Source organism: Cryptomeria japonica, chromosome 11 (genome assembly GCF_030272615.1).
Source record: "Cryptomeria japonica chromosome 11, Sugi_1.0, whole genome shotgun sequence".
Lineage (NCBI taxonomy): Eukaryota > Viridiplantae > Streptophyta > Pinopsida > Cupressales > Cupressaceae > Cryptomeria > Cryptomeria japonica.
Genome location: NC_081415.1, coordinates 579,140,241 through 579,164,571, shown reverse-complemented (window position 1 = coordinate 579,164,571; position 24,331 = coordinate 579,140,241). Strand labels below are relative to the sequence as shown.

Here is a 24,331-nt window from a genome sequence, read left to right as displayed (position 1 = left end):
AGGGATCGATATAATCAAATGATTGAAAGAATCAAATAACTCTGGTCACTTTTTCTGAATTTTAGTCTACATTGAATGAAACCATCGAACCACAATAATAGACAACTTCATTCTCACTAAACCACTTCGGGGATCGATATAATCAAATGATTGAAAGAATCAAATAACTCTGGTCACTTTTTCTGAATTTTAGTCTACATTGAATGAAACCATCGAACCACAATAATAGACAACTTCATTCTCACTAAACCACATCGTTAGATCTCTAACTTGTAGAAATGGTTCTCTTAACAGTTACATGAGTAGAGGCGTTCAAAACAAAGGCACAATAAAAAAAATACTACGTGTTCTTAACAAACTGTGAAACAAACAATTTACAAAACACAAATGAACATGACTCGACGTGGAATCTTGCATGTTTACACTTTGGACATGGCCACAGGTGGCAACGCCTGCTTCTCACACCTAAAAGAAATGAATAGATTTGTTCCTTCATATGGTTAGATTATTGTAAACAAACTTTCATTGTCTATCAGTAAACAAAATATAAATTAATATTTACGTGGGCATTATTTGGGCTCTATATGTTCTGTAAATTCCTTTGTAATTTCATGCTACACGGACAGCCACAACGTGGCCAATTGGCGTTTGCATAATTTGTTCGTCTTTATAAAATGAAAATTTTAATCGCTTGGGACATGCAACAAGGCTGCAGGGCAGCTTAGTTCCTGCCTAGTGCTGCGAAGGTGGGTGTGGATTGCAAAAGTCTATAATAATTGACATGGTATGGACTTCAACAAAAGAGACCTATAATAATTTTTCTTAGCTATCATGTATGTAACCAACCTGATTGACATGTATGCAAACTGTGAACACACATAACACTCATACTGAAGAAAGTATTCCTTAGCTAAGATTGTTGTACATCAGGAAACTACAATGGGAGTAATGGGTGTGTCAAATAGAAAAATCACACTAGTCCTGATGAAGATTATCATTAGAGCATAGACTAGAATATAGTCAAGACAACAGTTTAGTCTAGATGGTAAAGCATCAATGGAGTATGAATCCTCCTCTAGTCTAGATAGTAGAGAAGGAAACATATACACTTTAGTCTAGGTGGTAGAGCAACACTTACGAGATAGGCAAGAGGCATAGCCAGATTGATACATCAAATAATAGACATCGGTGTGAAGCACAAGAACATGGTTCCACTTGGTGAGAAAGATAGAGACATAGCCAAATGACTAGTGAGAATGTCTCAGTGAAGCTCCATGCTTAGAAAGTGTATGCACTCAGTCATAACAGATAATACAGATAGTGGTGTCAAACGCTAAAATTAATTTAGCTTATTCCTAGTCTAGTCAATTTGTTATTTTCTTAGTTAACACAATGCTCATTAATGTTCTTGAAACTACAAGCTCGATCCTTTACAAATGATTCATAAATCATGTATACAAAGATAGTTTCAGAATCAGCAAGTATGATTGAAAATCTTAAAATCTTTAATCAGAAACATCCCTAATTTTGTTTTCATATTTCCTTACATGTATTTGTTTCCTAGATAGGAAGAAACAAACCATTTTTCTTTTTCTGTTTTGTTTTACTTGTTTTGTCCGTTGATATCCAATGAGCTTCAGTAATTCCAAGTTGGGATTTCTAATCAGATGATTGATGCAATTCCATGATGGGCTTTCTAATTGGATGGCTGATGTAATTCCATGATGGGTTTTCTAATTGGATGACTAATGTAGTACATTGATTGCAATTTCTCAAGAATATTAGATCTTATTTTATCCTCACAAATTCAAGTAGTTTCCAAGTGGTTAAGAGCTGAGGAAAGCAGAACTATATAAAATGATAACCATGCAACCATTTGGAGACATCCTCTTCTGGCAATTGAAGAGTTGCCTCCAGGTGTGCTTGCAAATGGGATCTTTTGCTGACTACATATTGATCCACTTGGGTCTGACAAATCAAATATTAAAAGAAGAGTAATTGTGATAGCGGTAATTTAAAATCGATGTGAGAACTATCTGAATTCTATCAAATACAATTACACAAGTGAAAAAGAATCCTAATTCTGTCAAGTACCTATCAACAAGTTAATGTGGGAAAATGGCATCTAACATCCAATCTACTTCATAAGTGAACCTTAATATATTTTTCCTAGTGTGAAGGTCATTTAAACGTGATCATCCTGCCATTTTTTAAATTTATTTTTATAGTCCAATGCCCGCATCTCCTCCACATTGTACAAATTCCAAGCATCCCTTGTGCATGCATTTCGTCCTTTATTGTTGATCATTCCTCGTATTCATTACACTTGCATGTCTCAAGAACCAAAGTTTCATTCCTTCAAACCAAGCTAGGGTTTCAAATATGTTTGATTCTCATTGCAAATATCAAGTCATGGTTTCGCACCCCAAGTAATCTTAGGTTTTAAACGTATTCATTGTTTTCTTCTTCAACTTGTAAGTAAATCCCTAGCATGTGTTAGTTAAAATTCAAAAGTTATTCAAATAACTTTTTTGAATCCTTTTCTTTTATAATACCCATTTTTTTAATCTTAGGTTTTAAGCGTATTCATTGTTTTCTTCTTCAACTTGTAAGTAAATCCCTAGCATGTGTTAGTTAAAATTCAAATAACTTTTTGAATCCTTTTCTTTTATAATACCCATTTTTTTATAACTTTTTGAATCCTTTTTTTTTGTGTTTTGTGTACTCTTTGGGATATATTTCTTTCATTCACATGTTAATGGATATGATTCATGCCTTAATCGTTTTTAATTCAAATAACTTTTTGAATCCTTTTCTTTTATAATACCCATTTTTTTTTGTGTTTTGTGTATTCTTTGGGATATATTTCTTTCATTCACATGTTAATGGATTTGATTCATGCCTTAATCGTTTTTATCTTTTTTTGTTCTTAATACTTTGATAAAGGGAACAAGAATTATTGCCATTTCGTAATTTCTTTATTTTGTGCAATACAATCCCAAATTGAAATAATCAGCAAAATTAGGAATAGCCTCACTTACCACCATTAAAACTTTATGACCAACATGTAAAATAAACAATCCATTGAACATACCAAAAAACTTGATTCTCGATAAATTTGTCCATGTTAGAGATTATAATTCATAGATAAAAAAATTAAAATTCCCTGAAGAAAGGTCTGGAAGGAAACTTAAAACATTGGAAGAAAAATGGGAAAACAGTTGTTCCAGAAATATTCTCAAAACTGTTTAACTGTGAAAATCTCAATTCACTTATAGATAAAAAATACTTACATTGATTAGACATGATAGCACAATATAATACAACTCTTGCCTGTAAACATCCATTACAGAAATTAGTGCTGACAGTGGCGGCTTACAGACAGAGAATAATGCATAAGTGCCATCCAGTAGTCCTAATAACAGACTAGTAGAACAAGTGCATGAGTGTCATCCAATATTCCTGAGAACAAATTAGTGGCACAATTTTTTATTGATTGCCAATTTGCCAAGTTTGAATGCAATTTAATAGTGCCAATATCTTCTCATAAACATATATTAGTTCTTACCAAATCTATCAAGAACAACCAACTCTCCTGTTGCAATCTCCTGTTGTTATTGCAAACTTTAGTCTTGTTTCAAGTATGTCATCATATTGCACACAATAAAAGGTAGTCTATCCAAAATTTACTTTTATCGAACTAGATTGGGAACTTGCCTCTGTTAATTTAAAATCTGAAAGATTGACATCTCCAACCTTTCCCTGTAAGAGTACATTCTTTCGAACTTCATGAACCATAGCAGAAAGTGATTCGCATAACCCATTGCCCATGCTAAAGGGCATCACTTGGAAAATAATGGGATTGGACATAAAAGCAATGGAAACACATGTTAGACTAACTTTACCAATAAAAGTTATATTCTTGAAGTAGCTTTCATCTATGAAGTTTTTTTTCATGGAGTATAATGTATTATTTGTAGATAATTTTTTTATACTTGGTAAAGTTGGGTTTTAGGAAAAAAGATGAATTAATTCTAATGAAACAACAAACAGCACAAATGATGCATTACATAACCAAATGGTAAAACCACCGAAGAACCAAAGCAGTTTAAAACCAAAATACTCTAAGGAGCATTGGACAACCCCAACCCTCTTATTCTTGGTGCAGAAATCTTTCTAGGATGAACAACCTTCCTTTGCATTTGAATCATTAGCATCGAGAGAACCATGCAGACTATAAATGAAAATCTTGGGGACTTATAAAACTATAACAGAATGTAAAACAAGATTGTGTGTTCATGGGCCAGGAAATTTACATGGCCTAAAATGCCTCCAAACGTTCCTACCATATTTTTCCTCAGAGATAATTTATGAATTTAGTGATCAAGTGTTTAATTGGGCTGTGATAAAATTTGAATTCTTCTACCAAATTCAGAAAATGCATTGGATAACTCAGAGGATAGTAGTACAGTGGTCAAAAAATGATTACCAAGCCAATAAGCAAGATAATTATCCAAATCCTACTTTATAGCAAAACAAATACCCATCCTGTTATATATTCTCAGATGACAGATGCTACTAGTTTTTTTTAGCATCTTAGTGAAGATCCTGAGAAGCTTGATACTTCCCAATCATGGATATCAGTCCACATCCTGCAACTTGTAACTGCATCAAAAAATATAATGCAATCTTCCGAAATGGGTGTTCAAATTTCAAAAGTTTGAATGTTGGAATATAGTTTTTTTTCCAATTGAATACCCAAGTCTGGCTGTAGCTACAGTGAAAAAATCCAGCAAATAAACGGAAATAAAAAAGTTATAATTGAACTAACATGTCATAAAAAAATTAAAAATTGTTTACGGTCTAATATCCAAGCCTTTGGTATAAATTGGTATTATATATGGCAAATGCATCTTCTAGAGCTACCCTCTCCATTCCAAAGCTTTCTGTTGCAGCGACTGCATTACCGATAAATCAAATTCACTGTAATACTCAAATTCACTGCAATATGCACATTCCAAGGTAAATATAAAACAATCAATAAGCCAAGCTACAGAGATCTTCAAGCACAAAATACATGGGATCAGATTGACAGACTCCCTCGTGAGAAGAAAAGGGGAAAAAACTCTTACTGATACACAAAGTAAATAAGCACATTAGAATCCATCATAAAAAATGTCTACATACCTTGTAATTCATGTTTGTGAATTGTAAACTTCACACAGGACAACCCCAGAATACTTGAACATCTATCTTATCATTTATTCTAGCTGTATCTTTTCTTGGAATTCATGTTTTATAAATCCCTGAAACTACTAATTACGCGGAAGGCGTATCCTATTTGAGATGGACTGACCAATTGTTTACTATCAATGGTTAAGAATTAATAAAAAGGATGCAAGACGATTCAACTAATTGCAGCCATATGTTAATTTTAGTTTTCTTTCCGCAATAAACCTTGCGAGCTCCAGCATAATATTGCAAAAAATGGCTCAGATCATGATACATAGAAATCATTGCAAGTCATCTCGGTGATGATGGATTGGCTGTAGGATTACTATTGCCTACCATTGCACCCCTGTTGGTAGCCATGGAAGAACAATCCATCTGAAAAAACTACAAATCCAATGAGAAGAACAATTGAAATCCAAAAGAAAAAAATAGATTGAAATCCAAACAGTTACTAAAAGTGAAAGAGGCTTTAAATTTTAGATATATTTGAAATTCTGGTACTTTCCCATAGCAGCCATGACCACGCTCAATATTACCACAATTAATGGCATCATTGTTGTCTGTGTTACTCTCGATTCTGCCATTGAATTTCAAAAACAAAATACATCTTCACAATATGTTATGCATTACAAAAATCAGAGGCCTCACAAACAGTTGTATCCAAATAGAGTGTTATGCGTGTTCAACAATCGAGTAGAAAGGGCGGAAAAGTTTAAGTTAAAAATTGGAGGACCCACAATAAGCCAAAGAACGGTTTAGAATGAGATTTGGTAGTTGTATGTTCACGGTGGATATATGCCATGGCAGAAACTAGATTTGAATGAACTCATTCCAGTAGTGACAAGCAGATATATTGGTAGCTAAGTGCTCTACCTTGAAGCTGTAGCAAATGAAATTGAATTTTAAATACCCTCCTCCATGGAATGCTCTATTTTTAGCATACACATTGAATTTGTCAAGCCACCTTCAGCCTACATCAGATACTTTGCAGGAGTACTTGTATCTACATTCTCAACCTACAGCTATGAAGGCAACTCTAAAAGAAAAAATTAAGAAAGATAGCAAATGTTATGTTTCAGATCACAAATTTTAAACAAGAAGTCATTGTATTCTTACAGCTACCTACACTAATTTTGTCCCAAATATTCCTTATACATATATTCATCAGTCATGATAAGCACATAGCCCAAGAACTACATGTTGTCTTGGTACAACGACCATGATTTTCTGTATGAATACGTAGTCCGTAGAAATATACCTCGATAGACAATTTTCCACCAGAAATGCACAAAAAAGAAGACCAACAACACCAAACGATATTATATTTTCCAAACATTTTGTTTGCCTAATTGAATTTGGGAGATCTGGAATGGGATAAGGACGTTAGGGATTTACACAGATGTTATCATTGGAACCCTTGACAACACTTCCCCCCACTTTGGCAAGGGAAGTTGGCCTGTGCGTGCAAAAATGAAAGGCCTGATTCTGACATTGATGGCAAACTGAAACCAACAGATGAATCTCTGAAAATGAAAGGAATATGGATGATGCAAGACAAGTGCATTGACAAAATGGCTAACTGAAATGAACTACCATAAACCCTAATACAACTACAACAATGAGATGTAGGGGAAAGAAATAAACTTACAGATCCAGATGCCCATCAAGTTACAAAGAGAAAAATAATCTATACACACGTTTTGCTCAACGGGTTCCGCAAATACCAGAACAGAGAATATTTCCCTGAAGAATCGCTGAAGGTAAAAAGGCGACGTCGAGCTCCAGGACAGCTGAACTCTAAAAGTGTGGCATCATACATTTATAAATATTCTTTCACTATCATCTTCCACCTGTGTAGCAACATGTTCTCTGGCCTGCATGCAAACAAAAACTCTAAGAGCCATATGTCTACAACCCTTGTTCCTCGCCTCAAAACCCTGCCAAAGCTACAGGTGCAGTCGTAAATGCCAATGCTAATAAAATATCGCATCATGTGTTTATAAATATTATTTTACACTACCATATCCCACCTGCGCAGCAACAGTTACTATGGCCTGCACGCCCAAAACGAAAGCCTCCATAGCCATCTGTCTCCAGACGCACCTCCATGTCGTATGGCCTCGGCCCCAAATGCCAACTGCTTGCCCTGTTTTGAGGGCCCTGCTTTGGACTCTGCTCTGCACTGTCTCCATCTCCACCATCTACAGAATGCCAAACACTCCAACCCTGCAGGCAACATCCAAAGCCCGCCTCGTTCCATGTGAAGGCAAGTATATCGGTCTAAATATTTAATCCAATGAGAAGCCGAATTCATTCATTTATGCATTTCGGTTATAAAAATTATTTAAATCAAACAACTTAAACATTGCAAAATAAGAATCCGCAGGAACTAAACATTTTATATCTGCAATGTGATTGGCAGGAGGAGATAATAACTATTGGAAAGATAACGAATGCCCTCGACAATAGTTCCTAGAAAGGCAAGAAAGGAAGGAACTAATAAACAGGTGGTTTATAAACTGGAAGCTTAAGAGAAATAAACAGAGAAAATATTGATCTGGTATAAGCATATGTTTATGGCCCTTATGACACCACTTGATTTGAATCCACATCCGACAGGAAGACAACAAATATTTTACCCTACGTGGCAAGCTTATTCTCAAATCAATGTTATGATGCTCCAGCATTGTGTAAGAAGTGACCACGTGGCAACTTTAGAAATTGATGAAAGCCAAAAGTTTTGAAAATCACCACATATTAATATTTTCCAGAAAATCACGGAACACATATATAGGGGTTTGAAATACATACTTAGCATGGGTTGGCCCCTCCTCCAAATCATTAATGCTGGAACTTTTATGAGGCACTAATATAGTGGTTTCTAGTTTTATGAGGATACTTCATTTAATACTTATTTAGATTTATTTATGTGTTTCTTCATAATATTTGCACTTTCTTTATGTTTTCAAGATGATAAAAAATATTTATACTTATCAGTAGATATTTTTTAATATTAATCAGTTATTAATGAAAATGTACCTCTATTTATTAAGAGATGATTTCACATGCAGTTACTTTCTTACATTTGTTTATTATCTAAAAAAAAAAATTTATTAGAAAACATAAAAAATATTTTTAAAATTATTGTACATTATGGAGTCTTTTTGTATCTTCAATTGTGACTTGTCAAAACTTCCATTTGATTTCTTATTAAATCTACACGTATACGCATTTGATATACCCATTTCATATGTCCATGTAATCTCTCCTTTTGGATTTTTTATTTGTTTTATAATGGATGTGAGCATAATGAATATGTTACAAATTAATTAAAATGTACCACATAATACATTGCAGATACAGTCACGATACCACCTGTTTCTTGTCTGTTTTTGATATGTGTTTGCTTTCTAAATTTAAATTATGTGTAAATATTGCATTATGTAATTGAATATCTGTTTGAAGCACCTCTTTCTTTTCTACTATGGGATGTCAGAAGTAGTTCGTTAAATCTTTCATACTCTCAAATGTATATTACTACTTCACAGTAGTATTACTAGCTATAATATTTGACATGTTTTATGAATTTCAATTTATATATTTCTAATGCAACAATTAATGTGCTTGAGTTGTAAAGGAAATAATTTTCTCTTACATATTGGTTCAACACCTTTCCCAATCAAAACAAAATCAGGCATTATTACAACCCAAATTTTGCTTCTACAAAGCATTCCAAAAAAACAATCAAAACAAATACAAAAACAAACTGTCAAAAACCATAGCTTGGAAATTTTCTCTTCCACTTTCCAAATTATTCGCTCTCGACAGGAACATGACGCTTTGCATCGCCTGTTTTTTATTGCATTCATTTCACGACTTTATCATTTGACACTCCTTGTTCATTTTATGTTCGCTGCACAACATCTTCTTTGTTAATTAATTAAGTCTTCAATGTGTGACGCACACGAGGCATGACAAGCGCAACGCTATTGCATAAGCGCAAAGGTTTAGTTTGATGTATGTAAATATCCATGATAAGTGTGAGAGCAATGTGCGACTAGTGCATGACAATGATGTGCAAAGGCAATGCATGATGACTAACCGTAGTAAGTGCAATGCAATACGCGCAAGAAACATGCGAAGCAATGCACAAAGGAGATGTGCAAGAACAATGTGCGATGACAACATGATAGCGAAGTGCAAAGACAACGCAACATCATTGTGCGACTGTGACTCAAAGCCGAAGTGAAATGACAATGTGACATCGTTGGGTGATAACAATGAGTGAAGATAGCGCGTGACGTATGTGAAATCAAAGCGCGACATATGAAAAAGAAAAGCGCAACGTATCACCATGCCTTAGTCAAAAATTTTAAAAAATTTAAATTTTTTTATATTTTGAATTTTTTTATTTGTGCATTTTTTATTTTTTTATTTTTTTGTATTGTTTCTAATTTTGAATCTATTTTTAAAAAAAAAAAAAAATTGTATTTTTTGATTTTTTGCTTTTTGGATTTTCAAAGACTCTAACTATAAACTATACTAAACTAGGACACATGTATTTACAACTATGCTTAAAAACAAGTGGGGGTCCCTATTTGCAATGGGGCGATGTGTGATTTGGTGACAACAATGCCTCACAACCAAAAACTTTAAGATGTTTCAATGAAGGCTTGTGACCCAACCATGCTTCCATAGGCATTTTATCAACAAGGGTTGATGTAGGAGACCTGTTAATCAGGTAGAAAACAATAGCAACAGCTTCAGCCCAAAACTTTTGTTCTAGACCAACACCACTCAGTATACTCCTAGCCTTATCCATCAGTGTCTTATTCATTCTTTCTGCAACTCCATTCTATTGTGGAGAATACAGAGTTGTCTTCTGTCTATTAATGCCACAGTCTTTACAAAATCTATCAAAATCATTAGAGCAAAATTCACCGCCATTATCATTCCTCAAACTTTTAATTTTCTTTCCAGTCTGTAACTCAACCATTTCTTTAAATTCTTGAAATCAACTGAAAACAAGTCAGACTTACTCTTTAGAAAATATACCCATGTCCTTCTACTAAAATCATCAATAAATGAAACATAATATGTGGATTTTCCAATCAAAGGAACATCTACAAGATCAAACACATCAGAATGAATAAGATCCAAAACACCACAAGTTTTATGAGAACTTGAGTAAAACTTGACGCGTTTTTGTTTTCCATAAATGTAATGCTCATAGAAATCAAAGTCAAGATTACAATCATTCAAACCTTCAACAAGGTTTTTATTTTTCAAGGTCCTTAGACCCTTTTCTCCAATGTGGTCAAGCCTTTGGTGCCATAACATAGTCTTCTTTGCAGGTAACTTTGCTTAATAAGAAAGAGCACCCTTAGGTACCCAAAAGCAATTTCCATCTACTGAAGGTGAAACCCTCAAATCTTCCACAAATTTACTTTTTACAGAAGTGCTATTACACTCAACAGTGTATGCTTCTAGCTTATACAAAGTGTCAAACCTAACACCTCTAGCAATTACCATAACACCCTTAATCATCTTAGATCTTGCTTCATAAAAGAATACATGCACACCCACATCTATAAGTTTTCTCACAAATAACAGATTTCATTTTAAACTAGGGATATGCAGCACGCCATTAATCCTTTTTATTCTACCATCTAAAAAATTGATTCTAACTTTACCTCGACCAACAATGTCTAAATTTGAATCGTCACCCAAGTACACCTTACCTCCATTAAATTCTTCATATTCAAAAAACCAATCTCTATTGGCAGTCATATGAAAAGATGCACTTGAGTCAATTAACTAGGCATAATTACCTGTATGAGTCGCCAAAACTGCAATAAATGCATCACCATCTTCCTTCTTGAACTCAAAATTATAATCAATCTTCTTCTTTTTCTTCTTCTTTCTTATTTGCAGTCCTTATGGATGTGACTTGGTTTACCACAAATCCATCAAATGATTTTGGAATTTCCAAGAGATTCTGATCTCCCTCTCGATTTGGACTTATTGCATTTCTCATTCTTCTTGCCTTTCTCCTTAGGTCTTCCACAAACAGTTAGGGCTTCCTTTGAACTATGGGATACCTTTCTTCGCATCTCTTCACCAAGTAGGGCACCCACCACATCTTCAGACTTCAAAATAATAGAAGTACTACCGATAGCCATAACAAGAGAATCTCACGAATCAGGCAAAGAACAAAGCAAGATCTAGCATTTCTCCTCTTCGTTCATCTTAACACCGACAGATACTAATTGAGCCACCAACATATTGAATGCTTCCAGGTGGTCCGCAATTCATCCACCCTCATCCATCTTCAAGAAATACAATTTCTTCCTCAAGAAAATATGATTTAATAAATATTTCACTTGATACATTTCACCAAGCTTAGTCCAAAGCTTCTTTGCAATGTTTTCTTTGTGGACATTGATTAGAACAGAGTCTATTAGGCACAGTTTGATTAGACCCTTGGCTTTTTGATCCATAACATCATACTGAGTTGTCGCAATAGGATCTAAGGGCCTTTCGACATTTGCATCAAAAACATCCCATAGATCTCGATCTATTAGAGGATCTTCCATCTTTAGCTTCCACATCTCAAAATTTGTTCCATTAAATTTATCCACCTCTATTTTCCCTAATGAACTTGTCATCTGAAAATTCCTGCAATAAGATCAAAAAGTGTCTTCTGCAAAAGCTCCCACTCAAATATGGATTAGTTCAAAAAACTCAACAACCCGCAACTAAAACCAAAAGTGACCAAGCTCTGATACCACTTGCAATGAAGTTAAGTAGCAGAACAACTTCCTACACTAACCTTGAGAGGAGGGCAATGTAAAAACTTTTACAAATCGTCACAACAGTTACAGAAAATAAAAATAGATATAATAACATTTAAACCAGAACACAGTGATTTATGTGGGGAAAACCCTTTCGGGAGAAAAACCCCACACTCCAAAAGCCGCCCAATGTATTATTCTACAATCAAAATAGATTACAATATACTTGCAGAGCAAGCTCTTCACAAGAGTACCACTAAACAGAGATTCAGAGGTAACTCAATAGCTATTGTTTATGGTGAAAATGGATACAATAATAACGATATTGAAAAACTAAATGAATTCAACCACAAAACCCTAGCCTAACAACAACAAAGATCCACCATAACATATGAAGATTACCTAAGACAATGCAAATCAAACGAAATCACAAAGATTATACCATCACATGTCCAATAGGGTTTGGATCTCCATTCTTCCTATCTCCATTGATCTTGCTTGATATATTTGCTCTCAGATTTTATGTGCACAAGAGCTCAACAAAGAACGAAATGTGGTTGCAAGTAGGATCACATATGCTCAAAAGCGTAGTGTAGTCAAGTGCATAAAAATGATTAGAATGATTGATTAGGGTTGATAATGAAGGAAGCATCTCCTTATATAGAAGACACTATATGAAATGGAGGGATAAGATTGAGAGGTGTAAAAGGAGGTCGGCTATGATTAGAAGGTAGGTAAAAGAAATAATAAAATAATGAAAGGGGTAGATAGTGTATGAATTAAGAGATGAATGACATGTGTCATGGGTAGAAAAGCTTAATGAATTAATTAAATAAATAAAGATTTATTTAATTAATAGAAGAAGTGGGATAATTAAATAAATAAGATATTTATTTAATTTAGGAAAAGGATAATTTAAATAAATAAATGTATTTATTTAAATGAGAAATAAGGCTAGAAGAGGATAAATGAATTAATTAAATAAATAAGGATTTATTTAATTAATAGAAGAATTAGGCTAAAATAATTAAATAAATAAAATATTTATTTTATTAGACTGGACAATTTTAGGTGTCTACATTTTGCCCCTCTTTGAGACAATGCGGCTTGTCGCGTTGTTTCAAAAAAGATAATATGAACTGATACAGAGTTGCCCCAAGATGGGAATGATATGCCCCCTCAAGAGATTGGATGAAAATGTCTGGAAAGACCACAGACAATCTCTCGATAAGAAAGAAAGGCTATAATGGACTGACCAGATAAAGTGACAGAGTCACGGGTTAATGAAGACTGACTCGGGAGACGAGGGCTAGGGCTAGGGTAGTCTATAAGATAGACCACGAGGGAAATACATCGTCATTGTCATCTACACCTCCAAGAGATTAAAGTGCAGAGAGAGAAAAGAGCAGTAGCAGTCAGCAGCGATGGCATTGGTGCACAGATTCGATCACGTTCGCCGATTCCAGAGGCCAGCAGAGGCATGAGAGTCGGTAAGTACCACAAAACTGCCTCGTACTTTGATGCATTTATTGTTGTCATTAATGCATGGTAGATAGGGCAATAAATGCGCTTAGAATAGGGTCCAAAAAAATTTCAAAAACGCCCAGGCGCGTCTGCGTTGGTGCCAGGTGCGTCTATGCTCGCTAAGCGCGTCTGTGTTTGTGCCAGGTGCGTATGTGTTTGAAAACGCGTCTGTGCCGAATGCGGCCACGTCTGTGCTATTTAGGCATGTCTATGCCAAGAAGGCACGTCTGTGTCGCCCAGGCGCGTCTATGCAGAGTATAGGCACATCTATGTCTTTCAGGCACGTCTGTGCAAAATAGGCGCGTTTATGCAGTCTTCAAGTGTGTTTATGTCAGGAAAGCGCGTTTGTGTCCAAAAAAATGTGAATTTGTGTCTTCTAAGTCAAATTGGTAGTTCTGTGATGAACATACGCTGTCAATTGGATAAGCTGCTGAGAGGATACACTCAAACAGGTCCTCTAGGGAAGACTAGAATAGATCAAGGCACTTTGTGATGAACAATGAGTACCAAGATATAGTACTTTGTGATGAACAGGGAGTATTAAAATATGAGCAGCACTTTGTGATGAACAGTGAGTGCAAGTGTGAGCAGCACTTTGTGATATCTATATGTATGTATGAAATGCTTATATGTGGTAATGCAGGTGCAACTACATGAAATGCAATTTTTTTTGGTGTGTCATTATACTCAGTCATGTGATAGCAGGCTACGCGGACTCGAGAAGGACAATGGAAGTCAATCAAGAAAGGGGGATGGAAGACAGAAGATATGAAAGTGAAAAGAGCTTCTTGTGCATTATCATCATTGAGCTTTATTATGGCAAGTAGGTTATGACAATCAAGGCATATGTTCGACCCAGAAAGTCATTGTACCTGTTTGCATGGAGATAAGACAGTCACAAACAAGGAATGTCCCAGTTCATGCTAGACTCACAGTGTCCTCATATCCTTGGACAAGTCATAGCATTACTAAAAAACAATCCACAGACAGCAAATACAAATAGGTGACGATACCCCATCCTCGCCTTTCTAGTCAAAGACATCCTGGAGATAGAATCTCTAGTCAGAGACATCCTGGAAAAGCTAAAAGACATGTCACTAGAAAGATAAAATCAAAAGAAAACCAAGACTCGACACCAACATCCACTGTAGTCCTCAAGTTTAGTGTCTCTTGTCACTTGTATAAGTCTTATTTGATTGTGGTCACAATGTTTACTTTCACAAAAAGGATAGATAGCACTGAGCCATATGTTGTCTGAGTATGTTGAAAGATTTGATTTGTTGAAGCACATTGTTGCTGCTGTGTCTCATCTGAAACTGACTGAATCCATGAAATTGATACTTTATTGCGGAGAAGACAAAACTTTATTGTGGACCGGCGATGCAGATGCTGCTTTATTGCAAATTGTGCGCGGATAGACTAAAGGAAGCTGGAAGAAACTGTACTCCTCGAAACATGTGATGTTCTCAGTTCCACACCCATCACTAGACATAGGATTTGTCTTAGCCACAGATAGGATCTGATTTATTATGGATGGAAAGGGAGGTGAAAAGGGAGGTTTATTATGAATGGCTAACCAATCTTGGGTAGATCAATAACAAGCCATGATGGGAATGGGTAAGTTTATTATGAACGAATAGGTTGTGAGTGTGTGCAAAGTGAAAGGATGAAAGTGAATCCTGAAGGAGGGAGAAGCAATGTCTCTACACATGGCGCTGGTGACCCATTTTTCACCATGGTACTTGCCCAGGGCGCCACCAAAGTGGTTTTCACCATTGGACGAAATTATTTCTCTTTACTTTTTTCAAATTTTCAATTTTTTTTTTTTGTAGTTTTTGAATTTTTTGATTTTTTTTTGTATTTTTGAATTATGATATTCCCAAGAGCTATGTGTAGAACCTGCGAAGGTGCATGTTGTTGATAGGATCCTCCAAAGGTTCACCTTCTGTAGTCGAGAGCTGATATGCCCCAGATCCATATGTTGTTGTAATGATGTAAAGACCAAGCCAATTTGGTTCGAACTTGCCCTTCTTCTCTCTATCTTGTTGATTTTTGGGGTTTTCTCTGAGAACTAAGTCCCCTACCTCAAATGTGCGAGGCTTGACCTTGTGATTCTAGCTACATCATTCCTTGACTGAATGATGTGTAGCTTGAGTGACTGTCTTCCTTGATGAAGAAACTGAGATAGAATTACTAGTGTGTGGACTACGTAGGCCCATATGCGTGTCACCTAAAGAAGTTTTGGCATCCTTGATAACAAAGTCCCTTGAGGAAGCTCCATTAAAGGTCCATGATGTATCGCCAGAAGGGAAAGGATGTGTGGAACAAGTGGATGAGCTATGAAGGCTTATGATTGCGAAAAGAAGTGAAAGTAGGATAGCATGATGGAGACTTAGGATCAACAAGTATGCTTTTTGACTTGAAATTTTAGAACTTTTGCCCCCAGTTATTTTGATATTAGGGGAGATCAACTCTTAACTCTTTTTCTTTCATAGGATTTTTATCCTTGACTTTGATTTTTGTAGAGTCCAATAGCTTTTGATTTTGATTTGTACTAAAGGACTTTTCTTTATTTTTGACTTTTAGATTTTTCTTTTCAAAGTTTGATTTTTGATCCCCAATGAGTAAGGGCTTTTGTAATTCTTGTTGATCCAAGTCTGGAAGTGGAGTGGAAATGGAATGAGTGGATGAAATAGTAAGGCTATGTGAGTTCTCAAGAGGGCTGGCGATATGCTCAATAGATTCTTTGTTGGAACCACTCTTAGGACTATTGATATCAAGAGTTGCTTGCACCACTAGAGGAGATTTTCATTCAGACTTAGTAGCCACAACACTAGGTGGTTCACACCCAATTCCTTGCAAATTGTTTATAGATTGTTCATGTTGACTGAATACCTTAGGAGATAGTGGGAGTTGATCAACATGAAAGATATACTCACCACATCCCAGGTCTTTAACCTTGAACTTTTCTTTAATCTCTGCTTGTTTTGATGTAGAAGCTTTCAAGGATTCTGGATCCACATATGCTAAAGATGGAACATCTTCTCGATTGGCTGGAATTATTATTTTTGATCTAGGTCGCAGATTGTTGCAGTATATGAATGGATTTGGGTCAGCTTTGATGGTCACTTCAACTCCATTGTGTGGAAATTTGATACATCGATGATATGTAGAGGGAACAACTTTCATTTCATGAATCCAAGGACGTCCTAGCAATATGTTATAAGTGAGATCTAGATCCAGGACTTGACAAATCACATCCTTCGTAACTGGCCCAACTCTGAGAGGTAAGGTGACTGTGCCCTTGGACGAACGCTCTTCGTCATCATATGCCTTGATGGTGATTTTATTTGTAGAATTCACAACTTTATCAGAATATCCCAATTGTTTAATTGTGCTCAATGTACAAATGTTTAGACCAGCTCCTCCATCTATCAGAACTCGTTTTATTCGATGTTTGTCTATGAAGGCTTCAATGTGTAATGGTGCATTATGTGGCTGACTTACGGAGGCATCGTCAGCTTCTGTGAATGTAAGGGAGTGTGGAATGGAAAGGTATCCCGCCATGGCTTGAAACTGGTCCACGTTTAGATCAGTAGGAACGGCGGTGTCTCTCAAGGTTTTGTCAAGAATAGCTTTATGTGCGGGGGATATGCGTAATAGCTCAAGGATGGAAATGAGCGCGGGTGTCTTCCCTAATTGTTCTACAAGGTCATACTCAGGTTTGGTTGATGAGGAAGTGGTGTTTTTGGTTGGAGCACCTTGCAAAGTGAATTTACCTCGACGAGTTGTGACATTACATTCAGGGGTAGGTTCAGAAGAAGATCCAACACCTTTTAGGACAATCTTGGGTCTTTGGGTAGAATTCCCAGGGTTTTTGTCCTTGATGATAATGGTAGAGACATAATTGTCCATCGAGATGTGATTGATAGTTGAATCATAGTTATAGGTTGCTCTGGTATAGTTGGTTTGGTCATCTGTGGCTTTGGCTTTTCCCTTGTCATGTTTTGGGAACAGTTCCTTAAACATCTCATGTTCTTGATTGGATGAGTGTCCCTCAATCTCAATGTCACCTCTATCAATGAGATCTTGTATGATGTTCTTCAGTCGATGGCAATTTCCTGTCTTATGACCCTTGCTCTTATGAAATTCACAATACTCATCATCATTCCACCAATTTGGTTTAACCTTTGGTTCATATGGAGGAAAATCTGGAATAGTGATTACTTTGTTTACCACAAGCTTTTTGAATACTGACTCAAGTGGTTCTCCCAATGGGGTGTACTTCCTTCGTGATCTGGAAGTTGTTTGAGTATTCACTTGATTGTTTGTAGAACTTGATCCAGAAAAAAACGAATTTGGGTCGCACTGTATTGGCATCAACAACACCATCATTGACTGTGTTCTTGTTTTTATTCCAAATTCTTGGCTTATCTTTTCCTTGAAAGTCATCTTTGTTTTCCTTGAATATCTTAATGACTCCTTGTTCAATTAGGACCTTCTCTGTTGCTAAGCCTTTTTCAATGACGTCCTTGAAGGTGGACAAACAAGCTTTCCTTAGATCATAGCCAATGTCTTTGTTAACATTCTGGGTGAACATTTCTACCATTTGTTTTTGTGGAATTTCACAAGAGCATCTGCTAGCTAGATTCCTCCATCTTTGTAAAAATGATGCAAAAGACTCTCCCTCTTTTTGCTTGGTGTTGCACAAAGTAGTGACTGATATGTTTGTCTCTATATTGTAGGAGAAATGTTGAATAAATGCCTCTGCTAAGTCACCCCATGACTTAATACCAGGTGGGAGTTGGGAGAACCATTCCATAGCTTGATCACCTAGGCTTTGTGGGAATAATCTCATCAAATATGTCTCTTCTACTGCTACCTCAATGCAAGCTGTGAAAAAATGTCTTATGTGTGCCTTAGGATCCCCTTTTCCTCTATACTTATCAAATTTAGGCGTCACAAAGTGTGTAGGAAATGGAGGCATTGGAATGCTTTTGTCAAATGGATAGGGCCATATGTCTCTCATTGTGTATGTTGGCTTTGGCGTATTTATGTCCTCCATTTTCTTTTGTAAGTCCCTGATTTGTTGCTCCAAATTGCTCTTAGGTGGAGATCAACTTCTTGGACCATACCCCATGCTTGAGGCACCAATTGGAGGAGGAGCATGTTGCATATATGGATGATATTGATCATACACATGTTCATATGGAGGAGGTCTATAGCGATGCTGCGTATATGGACCACTTGGTATAGATTCATGTTGAGGAATGAAATATCTATTTTGTCCATGTATACCATACTCTACAAGCATGTCATGTTCTAATGTGTTACCCCCAAATTTGACACGGGGTTTCCTTGTGTCCAAATTTTGAGCATGCCTTTGAATATCCAATTGCTTTGGTGGTTGATCCTTAGCATTGGTATGTGATTGAGCATATCTTTTTGCATAAGACTTCCATAATGGTCTACGAAGGTGAGTATCATATGCTTGACCATGTGTATGTGGGACATTTGGTTTTTTAAACAAAGATGATGGTGATTTAGGCACCATATGTGGTCCTCTATTGCCTCCACTATTTGGTCTCCTTTGATCCATGTTGGAGTGAGTTTGTTGCAAAGGTCTATGTTCCATTATTTGAGACATGTCAAAATCATGAGGTATCTTGGCTCCACTTTGTGCCATCATTTGTAAGAAGTATTGTCTATCTCTCCTCATTATTTCCTCAATCAGTCGATTGAAGCGGGGGTCCATAATGGATTCTTCCACATCTGTTGAATGTACGGAAAAGTTGTCCATATTGTCATTGTGTGTATCATTGTTGTTTGTAGTGTCCATGTTCTCAACATTTGGAATGTTTCTATAGGCATCCATGTCAGGTAATGTATTATGATCGGTATTGAAAAAGACATCATTGTCATACTCATAGACACTCATGTTTGCAGACTCTTGAGCCTCTTTAGTTTCTCTCCTAGATTTTTGAAGACGGATTTCAACCATGAAATAGGTTTTGACCGAGATGTGTGAGACTAGATGAAAAATGGAAAAAGTATGGAAGACCAAGAGTTGGATGGAATGTAAATGAATCTGAGGTGTACTTGCAATGTCCAAAGTGTAAGACCAAGTATGTATGTAGTAGAGTAGGTGTGACTTCCAAAGAGAGGATAGTTTCTCTTGATGAGGTAAGTTGACCTTGACTCTAAGTAAGACCAAATGAGACCCAAAGGTGATAGACCTTGATGAGGGACCACTTAGCAAAATGTTGTTGTATGTAGTGTGTTGACAAAGTATGATGAGGACAAGCAAGTGACCTTTTGACTCAAGTTTAGACAAATGTAAATTTAATGCAAGATGTAAAGCAATGATGGACTTTGTGAGACCCAAAGACAAGTTGAATGCTAGATGAAAACTTGGAGAAACAACCTAGGAAGCTCAAGAATTCCGAAACTGATTGCTCTTGTTTGCTGGACTGTAAAAAATTTCCAATTTGTGAAGTTGTTGGTTGTGACCAAATCTGAATGTTTGACTGTTTTTCATGACAAGAGGACACGATGTTGATGAGGACTCAATGTTTGCAAGTGTTTAGACTCAAAATGACTCCAAGAAAAGTGTGTTGTTTGATGTAAAATTGTTTTGCATACACTTGAAGACACAAAAGACACAATGTTTTGTTGTTTGGTCTTGAATGTTTGAATGTTTAAAATAAGACAAGCACAATTCTTATGGCTGGCCAAGACAATAGTTGTTGATCCCACATGAGGTTTTACCCTCGAGGCTACGCTATTCAGAGCGGATACTTAGATGCTTGACCTCACTGGCTCCACCCTCAGCATTCACTTCTCGGGTCAGCCAAGCATCAGTCCCCACGAAAACTCCCCGTGGCAAACTTTGTATCTCTACTAAGAACCGTATGTGTGTGGGCCACTACCAGAGGTCCGACCTCCTGCCTCAACAACTAGAAGGATTTTGGCTTCTAAAACAAAAAGGTGCTAGTAAGGGCATCCGCTCGTGTGGCCATACATGTGGCACTTTCAGCTCTGTAAATATAGAAGGCTCCCAGCCAGTAGGGGTTATGCCCTACAACTGATCAAATAAATTTGATCAAACGGGTTTATGGGGAGACATAGTGTCAGTATGAACTAATCAACACACGTTATCCATAGTTTTCACCATGAATATAGTTGTTTATAATGGTTTGGAAGAGGTGGGTTTTCCTCGCTACCACTTAGGTCGTTCTCTTCTCACTAGTAGTCCTAATGACCACACGAGAAGACAGGCCCTCTAAAGATTAAACAAAAAGAGCCTATTGCTCAAGACACAAAAGACAATGATTCAATTTTAGTGCACCAATTGAAGTGTTTGCTAGTCTATGAAAACAATGCATATAATAAAAATCCAAAAACCCTTGCCAAGGACCTGCAACAAAGAGTTGTTACTAGTTTGGATTATTTCAAATAATCACCCCTTCCTGCAAGCACACAAGTTAGGTAAATTTTAAATCCAAAAGACTTTGTGAAAATAGGGGCCTTCAACCAAACGATTTTACTTTCAAGACAAGCTGCACCAATTTCGTTAGATCTGAAAATGTTAGCTCGAAATAAACCAGATCTGAAACCCTAAATGCAAAAACCCAAAACTAAATCAATAACTCAAAATTTGAAATCGATGCACACGGACGCGATTACCCTCGACACAGACATGACTTCGTGATGCAAACGTCATTCTGTGAGACACATACGCGGCTCCAGAACGCAGACGCGACCTCTAGACACAGACGCGGCTAAAAACACCATAGATGCGACTTTAGAACACAAACGTGATTCCAGGAACCTGCAAAATAAAATACTGTCGATAACACAGACACAATTCCAGATGTCGCAGACGGCGCCAGAAAATCAAAAACGCGATCTGAAAGTATGCAGACGCGAGAATATCAAAATGTTGTTGAAAACATCAGATCTGCAACTTCAAAAACACAAAATCTGCAACAAAGATGTTAAATGCAAAAGGGACAAGAGTCCCACCGGGCGTGCCAAAATGTTTATGGTGAAAATGGATACAATAATAACGATATTGAAAGGCTAAATGAATTCAACCACAAAACCCTAGCCTAACAACAACAAAGATCCACCATAACATATGAAGATTACCTAAAACAATGCAAATCAAACGAAATCACAAAGATTATACCATCACATGTCCAATAGGGTTTGGATCTCCATTCTTTCTATCTCCATTGATCTTGCTTGATATATTTTCTCTCAGATTTTATGTGCATAAGAGCTCAACAAAGAACGGAATGTGGTTGCAAGTAGGATCACATATGCTCAAAAGCGTAGTGCAGTCAAGTGCATAAAAATGATTTAGAATGATTGATTAGGGTTGATAATGAAGGAAGCATCTCCTTATATAGAAGACACTATATGAAATGGAGGGATAAGATTGAGAGGTGTAAAAGGAGGTCGGCTATGATTAGAAGGTAGGTAAAAGAAATAATAAAATAATGAAAGGGGTAGATAGTATATGAATTAAGAGATGAATGACATGTGTCATGGGTAGAAAAGCTTAATGAATTAATTAAATAAATAAAGATTTATTTAATTAATAGAAGAAATGGGATAATTAAATAAATAAGATATTTATTTAATTTAGGAAAAGGATAATTTAAATAAATAAATGTATTTATTTAAATGAGAATAAAGGCTAGAAGAGGATAAATGAATTAATTAAATAAATAAGGATTTATTTAATTAATAAAAGAATTAGGCTAAAATAATTAAATAAATAAAATATTTATTTAATTAGACTAGACAATTTTAGGTGTCTACAGCTATAAGACTCTTACACACAACCTCTATCTCATCCACCTCATATATAGGAGATACAATACAAAAAACCATCAAATGGTATTACAAAACCATGGGCTAAAACCACTCAATAAGGTGTAGCCGATATTATCTCCCTTCTAGATTCCCTATGATGTGTCCCTCCCTTTTTACAGCTCATTTATGTGTCCGATGTATTTTATATTTCCTATTCCAGGAGTACAAACTTCTGGAGGCCATAACTTGAGAACTGTTTGTCTTATTGACGAACCATTTGAAGCGTCAAAAATCTCGCGAAGTTCTCTATTGCCTCGTAAATGGCTATGTTGTTTACGCCCACTTTTCAAGGCATTTCGGGGCCTCTAAAGTCCTCGAAATCAAATTTAAACCTTTCATCAGACCCCCTCCAAAATGAAAAACTTAATATCTTCAAAACTAGATGTGATCTTGCGACGTAACTTTACCAAAATGCTTAAATCTAGCCAACCAGAAGCTTTGGGGAGAATTTCACACCATTTCCTACTCAAATGAAAACTTATTATAAATAGTAACCTCATGTAAATGTAAGGTTGAGGCACCATTTTCCCAACATGTGTGCGGGTGTGTGCGTGTGTGTAGCATTAATGCTTTTGGGTTGAACAGTTAACATGTTTTATTTCTTATCTACAAGTTACATTTGATACCAAATTTAGAGGATGTATTGGTGAGTGTGGTTTGTTGGAATCAACTTAGGAAGACATGTTGTAATGCATTTGGGTCCCCTTGCTTTTTGGATTTAGAAAAAGTGATTGGGGAGTTAACTGAGTTAATTGGTTAGTTGACTAAATAGATTGACCAGATTTTTGAAAGTCACTGCCAGTTAGAATTTTGAAATGTGTTGTAGGAAATTGACATGAAATTCAAATTTGATATGAATTTTGATTTTTGAATTCATGAAATTGTAATGCACATTTTATTGAAATTAGGTGAAATTAGAATTTAGGGTTTTTGAATTGTGAATTTTTTAATATTTGAAAAGAATGAGTTAATTAATTAAATAGTTTAAATAAATTATTTAATTATTAAAAATTGAATTTAGGTAAATAATAAAGATTATTTGATTAAAGGTATTAATCATAATTAATTAAATAATTTAGGGGTAGTCATCATTGGTTTGGTGCCCTCCAATTCTATCACATGTTTTATTCCTCTCTTAGGAGGAACTCCATGAGGTATGCTATTATCTCTCCCTCCCTCTCTCCCTCTCCCTCTCTCTCTATCTCTTCATCTTTCTCTTATGAACTCCTCTCTCTCCATCCCTATCCCTCTCTCCCTAGCTCTCTCTCTCTCTCTCAACCTTAGTCTCTCTCTCAAACTCCCTTTCTAAACCTCTCTCTCCCCCTCTTTCCCTCTCCCTCTCCCTCTCCCTCTCTTTCAACCTCTCTCTTCCTCAAACTTAGACTCTCTCTCAACATAATCAGAGATGTTGAATCATAGTCTACAACCTATAACTTCACAAAACTCATTTTTTTTAGGTTAGTTGTAAGGGACATGGTTCCCACTAAGTGCGCCAAAATGAAAGCCAGGAAAATGACAAGTCAACACAATAGTTACATATTTAATAATAAACCTAGATAATTTTTCCATCCTAACCATTATCTCACTTGACCTAGATCAACCAAATGACCCCCTTCCACTTGTATAACCTGATCTTATAGATTAGAAATAACAAGCCAGCCCCAAACTTGATATCTTTCATAGTGATGACACTATTATTGACTATCTAAGTCTTGGGAATCATTTAGCTCCAGAAGATCATAATGCAAACTTCACTATTGCAGGTTTGATGGTAGGAACTAGCCATTGAAATTTGTATTTGATCATTTTATTCTCAACAACAAAATCTTTGTTAGGTGTGTGTGGTAGGAATGTCAGTTGTTTGCAATCATAGTGAATGATTAGGATGAGGGAGAGAG

General features: G+C 36.1%; 1 long non-coding RNA gene across 3 annotated transcripts; it reads right to left on the bottom strand.

Moving 5' to 3' along the window:
• Positions 1 to 4,401: 4,401 nt before the first annotated feature.
• On the bottom strand, positions 4,402 to 7,775 carry LOC131053607 (uncharacterized). Of its 3 annotated transcripts, none has more exons than XR_009107733.2 (2): positions 7,263 to 7,775; positions 4,402 to 7,178 (listed from the first exon to the last, which is right to left on the bottom strand). It is a non-coding gene; the product is annotated as an uncharacterized LOC131053607 (long non-coding RNA). The 3 variants fall into 3 exon arrangements; XR_009107731.2 differs by having other exon boundaries at positions 4,402 to 7,169; XR_009107732.2 differs by having other exon boundaries at positions 4,402 to 7,106.
• Positions 7,776 to 24,331: the final 16,556 nt, after the last annotated feature.